Source organism: Callospermophilus lateralis, unplaced genomic scaffold, assembly GCF_048772815.1.
Source record: "Callospermophilus lateralis isolate mCalLat2 unplaced genomic scaffold, mCalLat2.hap1 Scaffold_124, whole genome shotgun sequence".
NCBI lineage: Eukaryota > Metazoa > Chordata > Mammalia > Rodentia > Sciuridae > Callospermophilus > Callospermophilus lateralis.
In genome coordinates, this window is record NW_027512424.1 from 1373778 (window position 1) to 1392685 (window position 18908).

At 37.5% G+C, this 18908-nt stretch overlaps 1 pseudogene; it reads left to right on the forward strand.

Moving 5' to 3' along the window:
• The window catches only part of LOC143640150 (grpE protein homolog 2, mitochondrial-like), a 66670-nt pseudogene extending 48156 nt beyond the window's left edge, over nt 1–18514 (forward strand).
• Nucleotides 18515–18908: the final 394 nt, after the last annotated feature.

Consider the following 18908-nt stretch of genomic DNA (forward strand, 5'->3'; position numbering starts at 1 on the left):
GAACAGTTTGAATAAGGCTATCAATCAACTAGACCTAAATGACAGTTATAGAACTCTACTACCCACAATAGCAGAATACACATGCTTTAAAAATACACAAAACATTTATCAGGATACACCATGTCTGGGCCACAAAACAAAATTCAAAATTTTTAAAGGATTAAAAGCGATTGAATTATATTCACTGATCAAAATGGAACTAAATCAGAAATCAACAAAAAATGTGCAGAAGCCTCTAAAACCTAAATAACAGACTTCATAATACTCCATGGGTCAACAAAGAAAGCAAAAGAGAAATTGTAAATGACATTAAATGAGTAGAAATCAAACACAAACACCTAAAATGTATGAAATTCAGTTAAAGAAGTACATAAAAAGAAGTTTATATCATTGAAGAATAAATGTCTGATTGATGACTGAAGCTTTTACCCTAAGAAACTGGGACAAGAAGAGCACATTAAACTTAGGACAAACATAGGAAAGAAAATAATAAAAATAAAATCAAAGAGAAATTAAGTAGAAGAGAGAAAAATTAACCAGAAAAGGAAACTATATGCCAATAATACTAAAATTATAAAAAGTATATGATTTTCCCAATAGATGCATAAAAGCATTTATTAGATAAAATCTAAAAATATTTCTTGATAAAATTCTCAGCAAACCAAGAAGGAAACTTCCTCAACCTAATAAATGGCATCTATCAAACCCTACAGTTATTTTCAGAGAGAACATGATTGTCTATGTAAAACTCCTGGGAAATACATTTTTAAATACTTTAGCAAGGTTGCAGGACACTCGGAGAACTTCTCATAGTAAATATGTCAGTTATCCCCAATTTGATTTATAAATTCATTATAAACCCAATCAAAAGCCCAGCAAGGTATGGAAATGCAAAGAAAAAAAAAGTATGGCTAAAATAACTTGAAAAAGAATAACAAAGTTAAAGAATTTTGATGTCAAGTATTACTATGAAGTCAAGATGATCAATACCATGTCATTTTGGTATCAGAATAGACAAATAAGTCAAGGGAATGGAATAGAGAGCACAGAAATAGACTAATACATACATGGTCAATTAATTTTTTTTTGAAAAGATGCTAGAGTAATTCAGTGGGGAAAGAATAATCTTTTTCGTAAAAGGTGTTGGAATAATTAGACATTTGCAAAAAAAATTAACCTTTACATTTACCTAATATCATACACAAAAAATTAAAATGGATCATAGATCAAAGTGCGTAATCTAAAACTATAAAATTTCAAAAGGAAGAAGAGAAAAAAATTAATGATCTTGAGTTTAGCAAAGTTTTCTTAAGTACAAAAAGCATAAACTATTAAAGACAAAAATCAACGCATTGGACTTCATCAACATTATAAACTTTTGGTCTTTAAGAGTCACTTTTTAAATGAAAAGGCAAACAATAGGCTAGGGGAAAAGATTTTACATACACACACTCATAATTGTATGTAGAATATATAAAGAACACTTACATCACAATAAGAAAACAAACAACCTAATAAAAATTGAATAAAAGATTGAAATAGATACATTATCAAAGAAAAGATGTAGAGAATAAATTTTGCATATGAAAAATTGTTCAACATGCTTAGTCATTAGAGAAGCACCAATTAAAACCATCATAATATGCCACAATAGGTACCATCTGAAATGGCTAAAATCAAAATGTTGCCTGTACACGGTGTTGGGAAAGATGTGGAGGAAATGAACTTTTTATTCACTGTTGATGGGGATGCAAATTGGTACAACCACACTTCAGAAAACGAGTTAACCATTTCTTTAAAAAAAAAAAAACTTACTTTATGTCTAAGTCTTTCTACTTCTAAGTATCTCCCAAAGAGAAAAGAAATCATACGGTCATAGGTAAACTTATATAGAAATATTCACAGAAGGTTACTGAACAATGGATTTAGACTGAAAAAAAAAATCCCCAATGTCATGATCAAGTGGGGTTCATCACAGGGATGCAAGGTTTGCTCAACATATGGAAATCAATAAATGTAATTCATCACATCAATAGACTTAAAGATAAGAATCATATAATCATCTCAATTGATGCAGAAAAAGCATTCAACAAAATACAGCACCCGTGCATGTTTAAAACACTAGAAAAACCAGGGATAAAAGGAACATATCTCAACATCATAAAAGCTATCTAGGCTAAGTCCCAGGCCAACATCATTTTAAATGGAGGAAAATTGAAAGTATTCCCTCTAAAAACTGGAACAAGACAGGGATGCCCTCTTTCACCACTTCTATTTAACATAGTTCTTGAAACACTGGCCAGAGAAATTAGACAGACAGAAGAAATTAAAGGTATTTGGATAGGAAAAAAAAGAACTCAAATTAGCACTATTTGCCAATGATATAATTCTATACTGAGAAGACCCAAAATATCCCACCCCAAAATTTCTAGAACTAGTAAATAAATTCAGCAAAGTAGCAGGATACAGAATCAACATCCATAAACCAAAGGCATTCTGTATATCAGTGACAAATCCTCAGAAAGGGAAATGAGGAAAACTACCCCATTTAAAATAATCTCAAAAAATAAAATAAAATACTTGGGAATCAACTTAATGAAAGAGGTGGGAAAACATCTACAACAAAAAACTACAGAACACTAAAGAAATAAATTCAAGAAGATCTTAGAAGATGGAAAGATCTCCCTTGTTCTTGGATAGACAGAATTAATATTGCCAAATGATCATACTACCAAAAGCCTATACAGATTTAATTCAATTTCATCAAAATCCCAATGACATTTCTTATAGAAATAGAAAAAGCAGTCATGTAATTCATCTGGAAAAATAAGAGACCCAGAGTAGCTAAAGCAATCCTTAGCAAGAAGAGTGAAGAAGGGGGCATCACTATACCAGACCTCAAACTATACTATAGAGCAATAGTAACAAAAACAGCATAGTTTTGGCACCAAAATAGACTGGTAGGCCAATGGTATAGAATAGAGGACACAGAGACTAACCCACATAGTTACAGCTATCTTATATTATACAAAGGCACCAAAAACATACATTGGAGAAAAGATAGCCTCTTCAACAAATGGTGCTGGGAAAACTGGAAATTCAAATGCAACAAAATGAAATTAAACCCCTATCTCTCACTACGCACAAAACTCAACTCAAAGTGAATCAAAGACCCAGGAATTACCCAGAGACACTGTGCCTATTAGAAGAAAAAGTAGGTCCAAATTTCTATCATGTCAGATTAGGCCCCAACTTCCTTAATAAGATTTCTATAGCACAAGAATTAAAATCAAGAATCAATAAATGGGATGAATTCAAACTAGAAATCTTCTTGGCAAAAGAAACAATCAGAGAGTTGAATAGAGAGTCTACATCTTGGGAGCAAATTTTTACCACCCGCACATCAGATAGAGCACTAATCTCTAGGATATATAAAGAACTCAAAAAGCTAAGCACTAAAATTGTATAGTCCAACCAATAAATAGGCCAAGTAACTGAACAGAAACCTCTCAGAAGATGATATACAATCAATCAACAAATATTTGAAAAAATGTCCAACAGCTGTATTAATTAGAGAAATGCAAATCAAAACTACTCTAAGATTTCATCTCTCTCCAGTCAGAATGGCAGCTATTAAGAACACAAACAATAATAAGTGTTGGCAAGGATGCGGAGGGAAAAGGCACACTCATATATTGCTGGTAGGACTGCACATTGGTGCAGCCAATATGGAAAGCAGTATGGAGATTCCTTGGAAAGCTGGGAATGAAACCACCTTTTGACCCAGATATCCTCTCCCCCATCTATACCCAAAAGACTTAAAAACAGCATACTACAGTGAGGCCGCAACATTAATGTTTATAGCAGGCAATTAATAATAGCTAAACTGTGGAACCTTCAGTAGATGAATGGATAAAGAAAATGTGGCATATAGACACAATGGAATATTACTCAGCATTAAAAGACATTTAAACCATGGCATTTGCAGGTAAATGGATGGAGTTGGAGAATATAATGCTAAATGAAGTTAGCCCATCTCAAATAAACCAAATACTGAGTGTTTTCTCTGATATAAGGAGGCTGCTTCATAGTAAAGTTGGGAAGGGGAACATGGGAGGATTAGATGAACTCTAGATAGGGCAAAGGAGTGGGAGGGAAAGGGAAGGATCATAGGGGTAAAGAAGATGGTGGAATGAGATGGATATCACTACCCTAAGTACATGTATGAAGACATGAATGGTATGAATATACTTTATATACAACCAGAGAAATAAAAAATTGTGTTCTATGTGTGTAATATGAATTGTAATGCATTCTACTGTCACATAAAACAAATTAGAAAAAAAAATTTAAAAAAGAACTGCACCTGACACAAAGGAGGTGCTCAAATGTTTGTTGAATAAATTAATACTAAAAAAATCACATGATTGAAATCAAAATTGTGGACTTTTAACATTTTACAAAAATACAGGTATTTCAAAAATTTCAAGATATTCTAATTCACAGGAAATACCAGAAGACAGAGAAATAAGTTACATAACACCATGAGAAAGTAAGTGCCTATCTATAGGCTATGTGGCATTTCTACAAGAAAACTGACCTGATTTCTTCAACCAGGGGAAAAAATAAGATTGTTCTACACTAAAAACTTATGGGATAAAACAAAAAAATGCTGCTGCTCTGAATAAAACAAATATAAATACAAAAAGACACTGAGGGCTGGGATTGTGGCTCAGTGGTAGAGTGCTTGCCTAGCACGTGTGAAGCACTGGGTTCAATTCTCAGCACCACAAAATAAAGGTCCCTCAACAACTAAAAAATATTTAAAAAAAAAACATGAGACAAATGGGTGAATCTAAATGTGAACTGAGTCTAAATGGCATTGAATAATTATGCTATTGATAACTTATATTTGTTAGGTAAAACTTTCTCTTTACTTTTTAAAGATACATATGGAAATATTTAAAGTGAAATAAAAATGATTAGAGTTTTTTAAAAAAAAGTCCCCAATGTCCCCCAAGAGCTGAGTGGATCAACAAATTTTGGTATATCCATGCAATGCGATACCATTCAGCAAGAGAGAGAAACTAATGACTGAGACACAAGACAACACTGATGAATCTTGAAATCATTATGTTACATGAAGAATGACACATGAGTATACACTGCATGATTCCATTTACATAAAATTTTACAGAATGTTAACCATCCTTCAGTGACAAAAAGCAGACAAGTTGTTACCTGGGTCTGGTGACAAAGGAAGTGATAAACTGCAACAGGACACAGGGAACCTTTTAACAGAAATCCTCTGTATCTTTATTTGGGCAGTGATTTAATAAGTGCATAACTTGTCATAACTCTTCAAAGTGTATACTTTCAATAGACCTCACTGTATGTATATTTCTCAATAAAGCTTATTTTTTATAAAGGAATAGATTCTTAGCAGACTATTGTTTCTAAAAAGTAGCCTTAAAATAAAAAAAAAAATAGAAGTTGTATACTTATGTTGCTTTTATAAAAATGCAAATTTCTGAGGGGAATTGACCAAATGCTAAATTATTTACAATGGAAAAACCCTAACATTGTCACCTGCAAGGGTGTAGAGAAAAATTCTTGAGGATATCTATTTTGAAGACACAAGTACTCAAAGGTTTGGGTATGTATATAGAAATATCAGGCACACTTTTAAAAAATGTACATATCTTTACATACATAAAGGCGTACAACATGTTTTGAAATATGTAGACATTGCAGAATGGCTAAATCAAGCTATTAACATCTGCATTACCTCATATACTTATGCTTTACTAGTAATGAGAACACTTAACATCTACTCTCTTAATAATTTCCAAGAATGTAATACTTAATTATTAACTATAATCACTATACTGCACAACAGATGTCTTTTAACTTATTATTTCTGTCTGAAACTTTGTATTCTTTGACCATCTCCAAATATCCCAGTCCATAGTAACCACCACTCTACCCTTTGCTTTGATAAATTCAACTCCTTTAGATTCCACATGTAAGTGAGGTCATCCACATTTTTTCATAGTACCTCCTTACTGAGGATGTAAAGCCCTTTTGGGGTATATGTATCCACATATGGATAAGTACCTCACTCATCAGATCCACTGAAGAATCAGGTTTGAGAATGTCAACACCCAACCTTATCCACCAAATTCCAAGTTCAATCATGTAATTAAGACTTTGACTCCACTTTTGATGTTTGACTGCGGACAGTTTTCACATCCCATCACTTCCCTTTCACCTTCTGCTCCACATCGGAAAAATCAGTTAGGAAAACCTACATAAGCCGGAGATGTAGCTCCGTGGTAGAGTACTCACCTGGCATGTGAGAGCCCTGGGCTTGGTCCTTGGCACCACAAGAAAAATAATTGTAAAAAAGGAAAGTCTGCATATGTCCTCCAGTGTCCCCAGCAGCAATTAAACCACACAAGCTCTGCTCTACACACCTATCCCAGCCCCATCCCCAGCCCCTAACCACCACAATACCCCTAAACTGTTCTTTTTCCCTTGTTCTCTCTCAAGTCATTTTGGATCAGCTCAGGAGCCAGCCCTGCTCTCCCCAGACCTCATTGTTTGAACAATAAACATTTTCATGTCCTCTTGGTGCATTGTAGTAGTGTCACTGGTTTCAAATATGTGAACAAAATTTATGGGAGAGAAGAGTCCATGCCATCTAGGCACAGTGATTACAATTAGACACAAGGAGGTATCTGGGCATGTTTATCCTTTACTTATTATTTTTAGGAAAGTTAGGAGGATGGAATAGGGGAAGCAGCCAATGTGAGCATGGAAGGTGGTTTCTAACCTTGTCCTCACATCCTCACCTCCTGATAGTCGGCCTTTCTCTCTACTTGAGTGTGGCCTGGACCTTGTAACTTACTTCTAATGAATAGAATCTGGCAAAAGTGACAGGATTTCACTTCTGAGATTATGTTACAAAGACACCCTGACTTTCATTTTGCCTGACTTCTCTTGCTGACTCTAAGGGCAGCAGCCTTCATAGTGTGAGCTTTCCCAGGATGAGGTCCAACTTGGAAGTTGGTCTGCCTCCAGGAGAGCCTTCTGCTGAGACTGCAGCCCAAGACAAACCGCTGCTGCAGTCTGGTGAGCAACCCCCAGGCAGAAACACCAGCTAGTCTGTTCCCAAACTCCTGACACAGAAACTGTGAGGTAGTAAATGTTTTCTGTTTTAAGTCACCAAATTGGGGATGATTTTGTTGCTCAGCAATAGACAATGAATGGAAGGACTGTTTCTGAGTGGAAGGATTTCTGGAGAATGAAAATAGTTATCAGTAAGAGAAAAAGAGGAAAGATTAATACCCTGGAGAGCACTGGGAAGACAGTAAGATCATGGCCAAGTTCTAGGCAGCAGACCAGATGCGGGTCTCATGTTGACTGAACCAGTGCCACCTGAGATCTAAATGAAACAGAATGATTTTCATGGTGGCCAGAACCCCTGGGGGTTCTGCCATCTAAGAAAGCAAGGGACCATGTCACTTGGGCAGGGAGGCTCTCCCTTTTTGCTACTGATATAAATCTTTGCTAGACCTCATGAGAATATCACGACATGAAGTAATTGCTTCCTTCCTGTAAAAGTAGAGTCCATGAAACAGCTCAAGCCAGGGCTCCTCCATCACCACGGTCTCTTTTACTAACCGTTTTACAGAGAGCAATTTCACACTAATTACAGCCCCGTCTTGATTTCCTGTCATTGTTACTGATTGCCTACAAGAAATTTATGTCTTTGATGAGGTGAAGTTCAGGCCGTTCCTTATTTCAGGAATGGCAAACCATCATTTTATCTGACATCATTAAAAAAAATAAAAAACAGAATTTTCTGCAATGTGATCTGTGGAAAGCTTTACCCTGCTATTATGCTAGGGTGATAAAGGGCATTAATAGGCACTCTCCCAGTTTCTCTTCACATCAAGTTTCTCCTCATAATTAGCAGCCATCCCTTCCCTTTGCTCTGCTTCAGAAGCTTGCCCCCCAGCCCTGCTAGAGTGCTTAACCCAATTCCTGTCTCCCTTGCTGAGCTATCAATCACCTCCACTCAGTTCTTCCTTTCTCTTGCTCTTTCCTCTTAGTTTTCAAGCCTTTTCTCGCACAGATATACACTCCCACCAGCAACCATCCCACATCCCCCATCTTCCCTTCCTTCATCTGAATTACTTCTTGACTTCTGATTCACTCCTTGGCCCAGAGTAATTGGTCTGATATACCTACCATTATACTCAATTGGATTCAAAATCACCACTGCAAGCAGAATGAGAACAGGGCAGACCTTGAGTAGCTGCCAGTTCTGAGGAGCTTACCCATATGCCCATGATTCATTCATTCTCATTGAGCTGGTTGTCGCTTACTATGTGCCCTGTACTGGTCCACATTTATCAGTTCATGGCTGAACCAGGAAATGGAACTACACCAGGATACAGCTGTGAAGTAGGAAGCCAGACATCTCTGCTCTCTTGAAGCTACATTTTCTTTCTTTCTTTCTTTCTTTCTTTCTTTCTTTCTTTCTTTCTTTTCTTTACTTTTCTTTTCTTTCTTTCTAACCAGTTATACATGACAGTAGAAAGCTCTTTGATTCATTGTACACAAATGGAGCTAATTTTTCACTTCTTTGGTTGTACATTTGTGCAATCATGCATGTACATAGGATAATGATGTTTGTCCTGGAGCTACATTTTTGTGTGAGGAGATGATCCCAAAAGAAAAGCCAAGAAACACACTCAAGCAAACATGAAGTATTTCAACTATAAGAAGTGTAACAGTAAAAAAAGTAGGAAGGGGGTTCAGCAGTGTAGTTGAGGTGAAAGAAATGGGGAGCCAGGGTTTTATAGAGAACCCCAAAGGCACAATGGTCAGGGGAGAAATTTTGGAGCCAGAAGACCTAGGTTCTTAGTTTATCTCTCCAATTGTCTAATTGAATGCTCTTAGGCAAGTAATCTTCACCTCTTGAGACCTTCATTTCTTCCAGCACAGAGCTTGGTAAAGATTAAATGGGTTAAATGTAAAGTATTTAGAATAGTGGCTGAGTTCATAGTAAAAGTTCAATAAATGTTAGCCCTGTACTTCAATCAAAAACTACTGGTTAATTGTATGACTCTGGACAAGTGACTTCATCTCCCAGAACCTCAGTTTTCCCATGGGCAAGGTGAAGATAATTAATTTTAGCCATTTAAATTTGATGCGAAAATTAAATGAGATGATGTATAGTAAGTATTTTGTAAATCATTTGGTCCATGAGAAATACCCAACTGGTAAATTTTAAATAAAGAATACAATGGTAGTTTTAACCAAGTCTTCTTTCATTTCTCTCAGTAATATTTTAAGGTTTCACTGTATAGGTTTTAGCCTCCTAGTCACTTTCCAAATCACCATTCTCGCATCAGTGTATTCAGAGATGAAATACGGAAGCCACACCTGAGTCACTGAGAATGCATCCTTACCAAACCAATAATTTAGTGAACTTCTCATTTACTTCTAATCTTTGTAGTAATTAAAGGCCATATTTTTGAAATATAGATAAGAATTGGGTTTTGTAGATCATCTTAGTGGTTCAAGGGAAGCTCTCAACATAAAGAATATCAGGAATGAATCTTTAATAAAAGCAATGGATTGTTACTAGATTCATACAGCTTATTTATTTTATCTGCTTTTAGCATATAGATTCTCAAATATTCAGCTGAGCTAAAACAGCACACCTAAAAAAGATAAAATAAAATAAAATAGCACATCTGACTTGCATGAAAGCAAGAGATTTCTTTCTCCAGCAGAGAATGACATGAGAGACTGCAGAGGGTGGTGGGGAAAGGGAAGATGTGTTTATTTTAAGAATCAGATTCAAAGATTTCCACAGCCTTGTCAAAGCTGTCTGTGGAAGACATTTTAGGCTGAAATGGACCCTAAGAAATAGAAGCCTGAATTAAGATTAAAATATGTGACCTGGGATATGGGACAAAGTTCCCATGTTTCAGAACCAGGGAAAGAACCTACCTCAATAGCTTATTCCTAAATTCCCAAGAGTGTCCCAGCTTGAAATTGAAAAAGACAGGGGAGTTATTCATATTTCACATTGTATCAAATGGCCTGTGCCATTTGTGCACCAGGGCTAGCTTCAGGAAAGATGGCAACTCACATCAACAGCCTGTGCAAGAAAGGAATCTAATTGAAAGGCAAAATGAAAGATGTGGACTGATGTTTACCAAGTTCCAACAAGATGAAGGTGTTGGTATGGAAATGGATAAACGGATCACTCAGGCCATTGTATATTCAAAGAATATTCTCTTCCAAGTGGCTCTTCCCATTCAGACAACCCAGTTGAGTTGGTTGGCATTTAAAATAATCTTTTTCATATCACATTGTTACAATGTTTTGCCACTTGCATTTATATCTTTTGTTTCAAAGATTCTATAAATAGTCTAAATCTCAGAAAGAGTAACAGGAGAGGGGCACTTGATTGTGGCAGGCTGGATGGCTGGGAGCCAGATAAAGGAAGAAACACCATCTGTCATTTAAATGATGGAAGACCTCCCAGGTAGCACTTCATCATTGTGTGTGGCACAGCTTCAGCTCTTCAACTCAGAGAAGCAATGTGGCTCTGAGGTTGGAATAATGAGGCCCTTCCTACCAGTGTCCTGCTGGAAATAGCAGGTGCTCTGGTCCCTGGTTACCCTCACAGCAGCCTGGATTATGACTATGTGCATTAGTCAGGTGGTCCACTTTTGTTCTTGCTTCCTCTACCTGCCAGCTGTGTAATTATTTGGGACAAGTTGCATAATATCTCCAATTACTGCATCCATAACACCGGGATATGATCTACAGGCAGGTGCACATAACTCTGCTGTGACACTGAAGGAGGTAATATATGCATAGCCATGATACAGAGTCTGGCATGGAGCTAGGGTCCTGTGTGTCAGCAACAGAGACACGCTTCAAGCAATAGGGACCCTTAGAGGATTTGTTCTCATGGAGATGTTTTTGGCAAAAAGAGATAATAGGAAATGATAAGAGATAACCATCAGAGAGCACTTGCCATGTACCAGGTAGCCTGAATTCTAAATGAATTGCCATGAATCAACTAATTTAATCCCCCAAACATTCCTGTGTGGCAGGTGCAATTGTAATGGTGGTTTTATAGAGATCAGACACACAGAGAAGATATGGTTACTTTATGCACACGAGGTCTCTTTGCAAGTGAGAGATGGAGCCAGGGCTTGTGCCCAGGTAGTCTGCCTTTAGAACCCATGAACATGACTTCAGTACTGTCCTATTACAATAACATGTCATTAAAAAAATAAAAAAATAAAAGAAAGTGATGTCCGTAAACACATGGGTGATCACTTAGCCAAGTGGAGGTCAGTGTTTATGTCAAACTTACTTGTGTATCTATATACACACCCTAAATATGCATATATATATACACACACATATATACTAAAACTGTATTCCTAACCTGAAGGGACTTGCACAAGTCAGCAAGCCATCTCTCTGTACCATGGACAGTGGTGCCTTCTTTACATGGCAACCTAAAAATTAATGAAGGAACATGCAGGATAATTTTGTATGGTCCCATTGCATCGCAACACATCAATCACTTAAGTCCCTAAAACCAAAACCTAGCCATCCCTGAATCCAACCCCTTCAGTAGTTCTCATCCAATGTTCCAATTTATATTTTATAGATCTATAGATCCTGTCTCCTGAGTTTCTATTCCATCCATCCCTTTGCCTCTTTAATCACTACTGCTGCTTTTAATTCAAGCACTTATCATTTTAATTTAATTTTATGTTATGTTATTGTGATGGTGGGTGTTGAACCCAGGGGCACACTATCACTGAGCTACATTCCTAGACTTTTTAATTTAATTTAATTTAATTTAATTTAACTTTTGAGAAAGGGTCTCACTAAGTTTCCCAAACTGGTCTCACACTTGCAATCCTCCTGCCTCAGCCTCCAGAGTTACTGGGATTATAGGTGTGCCAGGCTCATTTTTCTCTTAGATAACTGGATAAGACTCCTAACCTTTCTCCCTGAAAATGTTCATGCCCACTCCCCTCACCAAGAAATCCATTTTCCTCATTGCCATTGAAAACTTATTCAAAACACAAACATAAAGTTCAATGCCTTCATCTCAGCATTCAGGACAGCAAAATTGTAACTTTCTTCCAACCAGTGCATTATCTTTGGGGAGCCAAGTGCTGTTCATGCACAATTATATCTCAGCCTCAGAAAACTCTCTGGCACAGAGAAGGAGCTCAAGAATATTTAGCAAATTACTACAACTCTATCAGATTGCAACATAATTTCTTGACAGGTCTTCCAGTTTCATGGGAATGTGAGTTTCTGAGGGTCAAAGATGGTCCCTTTCACCTCTGTATCCAACATTTATTGCAGCATATACAAAGTGAATGTTCAGTGTTTGTTGAATGACTTAATACACAGACAAATAAATGAATAAGCCACATGGGCCTCCAGTATTTCCTTTCCTGTCAACATAACCTAAACCTGATGTTTGCATAGTGTTTAGAGTGAGTGCTCATCAAAAGCAAATCAAGCACAGCTGGAAGATGACGTTATTAAACAAACCAGATTCCAAGAGACCAAAAGGTGCACTGGTTACATATGTCATGAAAATAAATAGAAACACTTACATGTAAAACCCCAGTTTGAAACTGGAAAAACAAGAGCTTTTTCAGGATACCTATTCAGTCATATTTCTTCATCAGAGGGAATTAGAAATAACCATGATTTGACATATGATCTAAAAAGGGCAGAAATACTACTCAATTGAGGGTCCATGGAGAGCTCATTTTCACAACCCTTCCCAAGAACTCTCACGACCTTTACGTCACCTCCCTGTGAGGTAAGTGTCAGGATCACCATTATTGTGGATGAAGAAATAAAGACCCAGAGAGTTGAAGGTCTTAAGAACAGACCTTTTGATTCTATATAGATCAGGAGTCAGTGGATCATGTATATCTGTTATGTCCCTCAAACTCCAGGGTGACAGGCTGTCTCATGAAAGGATGCCTGAGATGAACTTTAGCTTCTACAAGATTCTTTGATATAACCTTCAAACACACACCTAATTGTGGATATACCTGAGTTGCTCAATCCCATTCACATAACTGAACACCTCCTGAGTTCATCAAGCACTAACTGTGCTTAGAACATAGTTTGATTTCTATAAACAGAGAAAGAGATTTAACCCAGAATGACCTGAATGTCCTTCCACAGATGCACCAGCAATCATAAGTAATTCCTGGTACCAGATTGTTAGACTAGGTAAAGACTGTACTTCTCAAGGTCTATTTAAGAGAAATTTCAGTAGCTAAAAAAGCAGAGATAAACAGTTTAGAAGCACAGATATTTATTTATTTATTTGCAGTAGTGGGAATTGAACCTAGAACTTTATGCATGCTAGGCAGGTACTTTACCATTGAACTATACTCCTAACCCTTATAGTGTATTTTATGTGAAAAGCTTGGTTATGAAGTTAAAATATAATATAACAATATTATATTTTATTATATATAAAATATAATATTGTTATATACAAACACAAATATAAACACACACCTAATAAAAAGAGAGCAAATGTACATGCAAAAATACCACCAATGTTTCCTCTGTAGAATGAGATTATGATTAGTTTTTAGTGTCTTCCAAAGAATTAATATTTTTGATATTTGCTACATGTACATATAAGCCTTATGTTCAGATTAGAAGTAAATAATCTATGGTGTATAAAAATGTTCTGAACCAGGCACAGTGGCACATGCCTGTGATCCCAGCTACTTGGGAGGCTGAGGTAGGAGGATCTCAAGTTCAAAGTCAGCTTCAGCAAAAGTGAGGTGTTAAGCAACTCAGTGAGGCCCTGTCTCTAAATAAAATACAAAATAGGGCTGGGGATGTGACTCGTTGGCTGAGTGCCTCTGAGTCCAATCCCTAATACCTCCCCCATCCCCCTCCCCCACAAAAAAATGTTCTGAGAAGGGTGACAGATCAAACACAGGCATTTCATGTTTGTAACTTATGATCTCCTTTACTTCCCTGCAAGGACCAGGATCACTCAGACTCATCTATTCCTTCCAAGAAAAATTAACCAGCTTTCTTGGTTGATTTGAAAAAAAATTTACTTTTTGAACTGCTTCTTCACCAGTCTGATGTATTAGATCTTGATCATTGCCAATGGCCAGAAGTCCAGGCCCTGGGCTAAGGAACTCCAGCCCCAGCTAGGAGGGTAGCATGCACTTGAAAACCTTTACTTCTCAGGAGATTTAATTTCTCTGCTGTATCATACTGGCTTCAAAAACAGGAGACAACTGGCCACATTACTAGGGCTCCTAGTGCTCATAAACCAGAAATCCATCACAGAGTTTGAGATCCCTGGCACAGCGCTTTCCAATTTATGGATTTTTAATTGTGAGCAAATGACACCAGGTTTTGACTTGCTTCTCTTTGATATTACAATAAAGAAAACCCCATTTCCAGTAAAAGGATTGGAGTGATCCAAAGAACAGGTCAAGAGAAGCTGTAATGCCAAACTCTGCCCCAGCCTCCCAGACAGGCACACACTTCTCTGAATACTAAAGTTATTCATTTATTTATTCAAGAAAATGTTCTGAACCCCTGCAAAAACTCAGGCCCTGTGCTAGGTGGGGAAAACATAAAGGCATCCAAAACACAGAGTATGATCTAAAGACTCACGGCCTATGAGGGATGAAAGCTTAGAAAAAGATGGAGTATAACATAATCTGCAGGGCATCACAGCAGGGGAGTGGACCAAGGTGATGGGAACAAAGAGGAAGAAGATACTTATTATAACTTGCGATAGATAGCAGGCTTGAGGCAGCTGGACAGTCTCTATGCTCCTGAGGTGGCCCAGGAAGATAGAATGACAAACAGACCCCATAATTTACACCAACCCAGACACTAGCTGGTTGGAATTAGCAAGAAATCTGCATTGAGAATATGTGCAAGGAAATTTCACTTTAAAACTGGTAAATGCATATCATGATTCAAACAAATTGCCAGAACTTGTCTTCCAGCAGAGATAATATTTGATGGGATTAGGGTGTTAGAGTAGTGGTGAAAAGTTCTCACTATGTTATATCTACTTTTCTTTATCCTACTGGTGTCTTAGTCTCAGCACTGTAAAACTCAGCAGCTCTTAACCCTGACTGCACGTTGGGTTAACCTGAGGCCATGTTGGAAAATCCTAATGTTCAGGCTCTATGCAGACTATTAGAAGAATGTCATTGGCCATATTTTAAAAGTTCTCCAAATTGTCCTAATCTGAAGCCTGAGTTGAAAACACAAGTATTATCCCTAACAATCCATGTATAGCAATTTTGAAAAGCTTATTTCTTGGATTGTTGATAACTTTTGTTGTAATCTAAATATAACCCAGGATCACATAAATCCTTTCTGAATAGTCAAGGTGTCTAACAGCTTATCATCAGCCACATCAACTCAGAACTGATATGCGAAACCTAACATCTTTAATTTACTGTATTAGATGTATTACGACAACTCCATAAACATTATACATAAACAAATTGTAGTGAATGTTGAGTCTGATAGGTCAAGAAGGAAGAAAAACAGAAATTTATATATATTGACCAAGTATTGTGAATTAAGCACTTTATGTAAATGCATTTTTTTAGTATGCAGATTAATCTTCCACAGTATTTTTGAAACATTAAGTTATGAAATCACATTAGTGGGTAACAACCAGTATTTCTTAAATAAAATGAAAAGGAAAAAGAGTGAACCAAATATAATAATGGGACACATCATTTAATAAAAACTCTGTTTTAATTATACCTGTGTGGATATATGTTTGTGTCTAGCATATTGTATTGTGATATTAAATTGTCTTTCTTATTCCAAGAAATATTTGAAAACCACATCTATAGAGACGATTATTATTAAACCTGGTTTACCCATGCATAGTCTGAGGTTCAGAGATCTTAACGAGCCCACCCATGATCACATGGCTGGCAGTGGCAGAAACCATTTCATGAGCCAATACACTACACTCCTGGAGAATACAGGCTTTCCTATGAATAAGTAAGACATATCTGCAGAGGGAAGACACCCACACATGTTAACAATTACTATTTTTAAAATAATACGAGTTTAATGACAGTATTGCAACTTCTCAATTTTATTGTTGGGACTTAACATTTTCCAGACCCACTGATGTATGAACTGTCACAACCGTTGCCACAGTTCCAACCCCAGCTAAGTTTTCTTTTCACTTTCATCACTTCTAAGCTTGTTTGGAACTCCTCTACTGTGAGCTCCTTTGGTTTAGAGTTCTTTCCTTTGTTATGGCAGGCACATCATTTCACCATGAGGTGCCACTGACGCCCTTCCTGGCTCCCCCAGCTTCAGGCGAGGTGCAACCTTCCCAACACTAAACCTGCTAGCCCAGGGCAACACCTGGCCATCTTGGCAGGGCCTACAGGCTGAGGGCTGAGTGGACACATTTGCACATGAGCACTGCACCTGGATAAATAGGACTCTACTCACCTTTGTCAGCTCCAAAGACAATATTGCTCTGCTGGATCATTTTACTAGTTACATCCTCAGCCATCTGACAGAGTAATTCCTTCCCCACACTGTCTGTAAAACCCCAGGAATGCCTCTCATGAGCAAGACAGCCTTCAGAGTGGTTTTGGCAATTTGGAAATATTACTAAAGTGATAATTTAGTGATTTTCTGTGTTTTTCTTCTTGAGCCTCCTCTGTTTCTTCAAGACCCATAGACTGTTATTTTCACTGTGGCTAAGCAAAGCCCCGATCTTGTCCACAAAATTCTTTAACCTAATGAAAAATGATCAGGCAAAAGTACTCAAACCCACAAAATTGGAGGGAAATCCCACACAAGGCCACCGCTTGCCATACACTCACAAAGCCAGTGAGGTTTCCACCTGCAGATAAATGTTATTTTGGTAGGATCTGAAGAACATCACGGAATGAGGAGCTGTCACAAAGGGACTGAGTTATGTAGAACAGCTTTGAGAGCAGAACTACCTCTCAGGGTGAACCAACAGCCCTGGCTGCTGAATAAAGAGAGACAGGGTTGAGCTGGGTGCTGTGGTGTGTGACTCTAATCTCAGTAACTCTGAAGGCTGAGGCAGGAGAATCATAAGTTCAAGGGCAGCCTGGGCAAATTAATGAGACCCTGTCTCAAAGAGAAAAAGAATTGGGAGTGTAGATCAAAGAGAAGAGCACTTGCCTAGCATGTGCTACATTTTGGGGACCCACACTGGCCCTTTCACTTGTCATTAAACAAAATGAACTCTTCTTCTAACCCAAGCCCTATAATCATGTGTGCCCATTTTTACACACTCTGGTTGCCATGTTCTGATATAATTATATAACTAACTAGTTATTTTAAATGTGGTATCATTTAATCCTGACAAAACCCCCCCAAATAAGAACTGCTGTCATTCCCATTTTGCATATGATATGAAGACACCGAAACTTAGGGAGGATATCTTATTTGGCTAAGATAATTTACTAGAAAGTGGCACTCAGCCTAAGTGAGAGGAGACACCTGTCACAGGAAAAAAAAAGCGGGTACAAAAAAACAAAACAACTCAGAGATGAAGAAAAATACTGATTTAATACAATGTTTTAAACTTTTTATGTTGAGTTGACTGTGAGTTTGCTTGCAATTGAAAGAAATGATAACCACCTTTTTACTTTTTTTATTTGTTCTTTTTAGTTATACGTGACAGTAGAATGTATTTTGGCATATTATGCAGAGTATAACTTATTCTAATCAGGATCCTGATCTTGGCCTCCTGGCCTCGCATAGCAGTTCTTTTGGCAGTTTGTTGGTGAGGTAAAGAAATGATCAGGAAGAAAAAAACCCTTCTGGGTATGGCCACACCCAATCAGCACTGTCACCCAGAGAACTGCTGGTGAAGACTGCAGTTCTGAGGACCCTCCTGATGAGCTTGGGCTCTCTCTTGCTGAACAAACCTTAAAGCTAAAAGCTGTTAAACAGGAGAAGGAAGTCCAGGATTTAACACTGAGATACCAGACAGCTGTAGCTGATTGTGAAAACATAAGAAGAACCCGGAGATGTGTGGAAGACGCCACAATATTTGGAATCCAGAGTTTCTGTAAGGACTTGGTGGGAGTAGCAGACATTATAGAAAAAACAACTGAGTGCATTTCTGAAGAAACAAAACCTGGGGACCCGAAGTTCACTCTGGAGAAAGTTTTTGGACGACTGTTACTTTGAGAAGCAAAGCTGAGAAGTGGGTTTTCCAGCTTGGCCTGGAGAAGATGACTCCATTGGTGATACACACAATCCTCATGAGCATGAACTCATCATGTGCCAGCTGGTGTCTGGGTACAGCCTGGCACAGTGGCATCAGCAAGGCAAGATGGTGACAATCTTCATGGCCGTACTTAGACTTACTCAAGTGGCAGTAGAGTCTCAGACAAGATTATGAACCCGCCATGAAGAACTGAAGGTTCTCCCAGAGAACAGTCACCTGTGTTTCCTTTATTTATTAAACTAGGTTTGTATTGTACATGAGGCACTTCATGTGACTTGGTTTGGATTTAGTCATACTGGCTTTATTTCTTTGATATTCTTTTGATATCATGAGACCTATTTGGTCTCATCAGAAGTCTTGCCATGGAGCATTTGAATAATGTGACAAGTGTTTCTATGGCCCTTATCAAAATATGTTTATAAAAGTTATTTTTAAATTGGTACTTTGATGACTTTGAATCCAAAATCCTCTTCTTAACCATGTATTTTCAACTAGTGGTTGAAATTAGTACAGTATCTTGTATTTTGTGGGAAGAGGACAGCATGAATTGGTCCATCATTTGGGTATT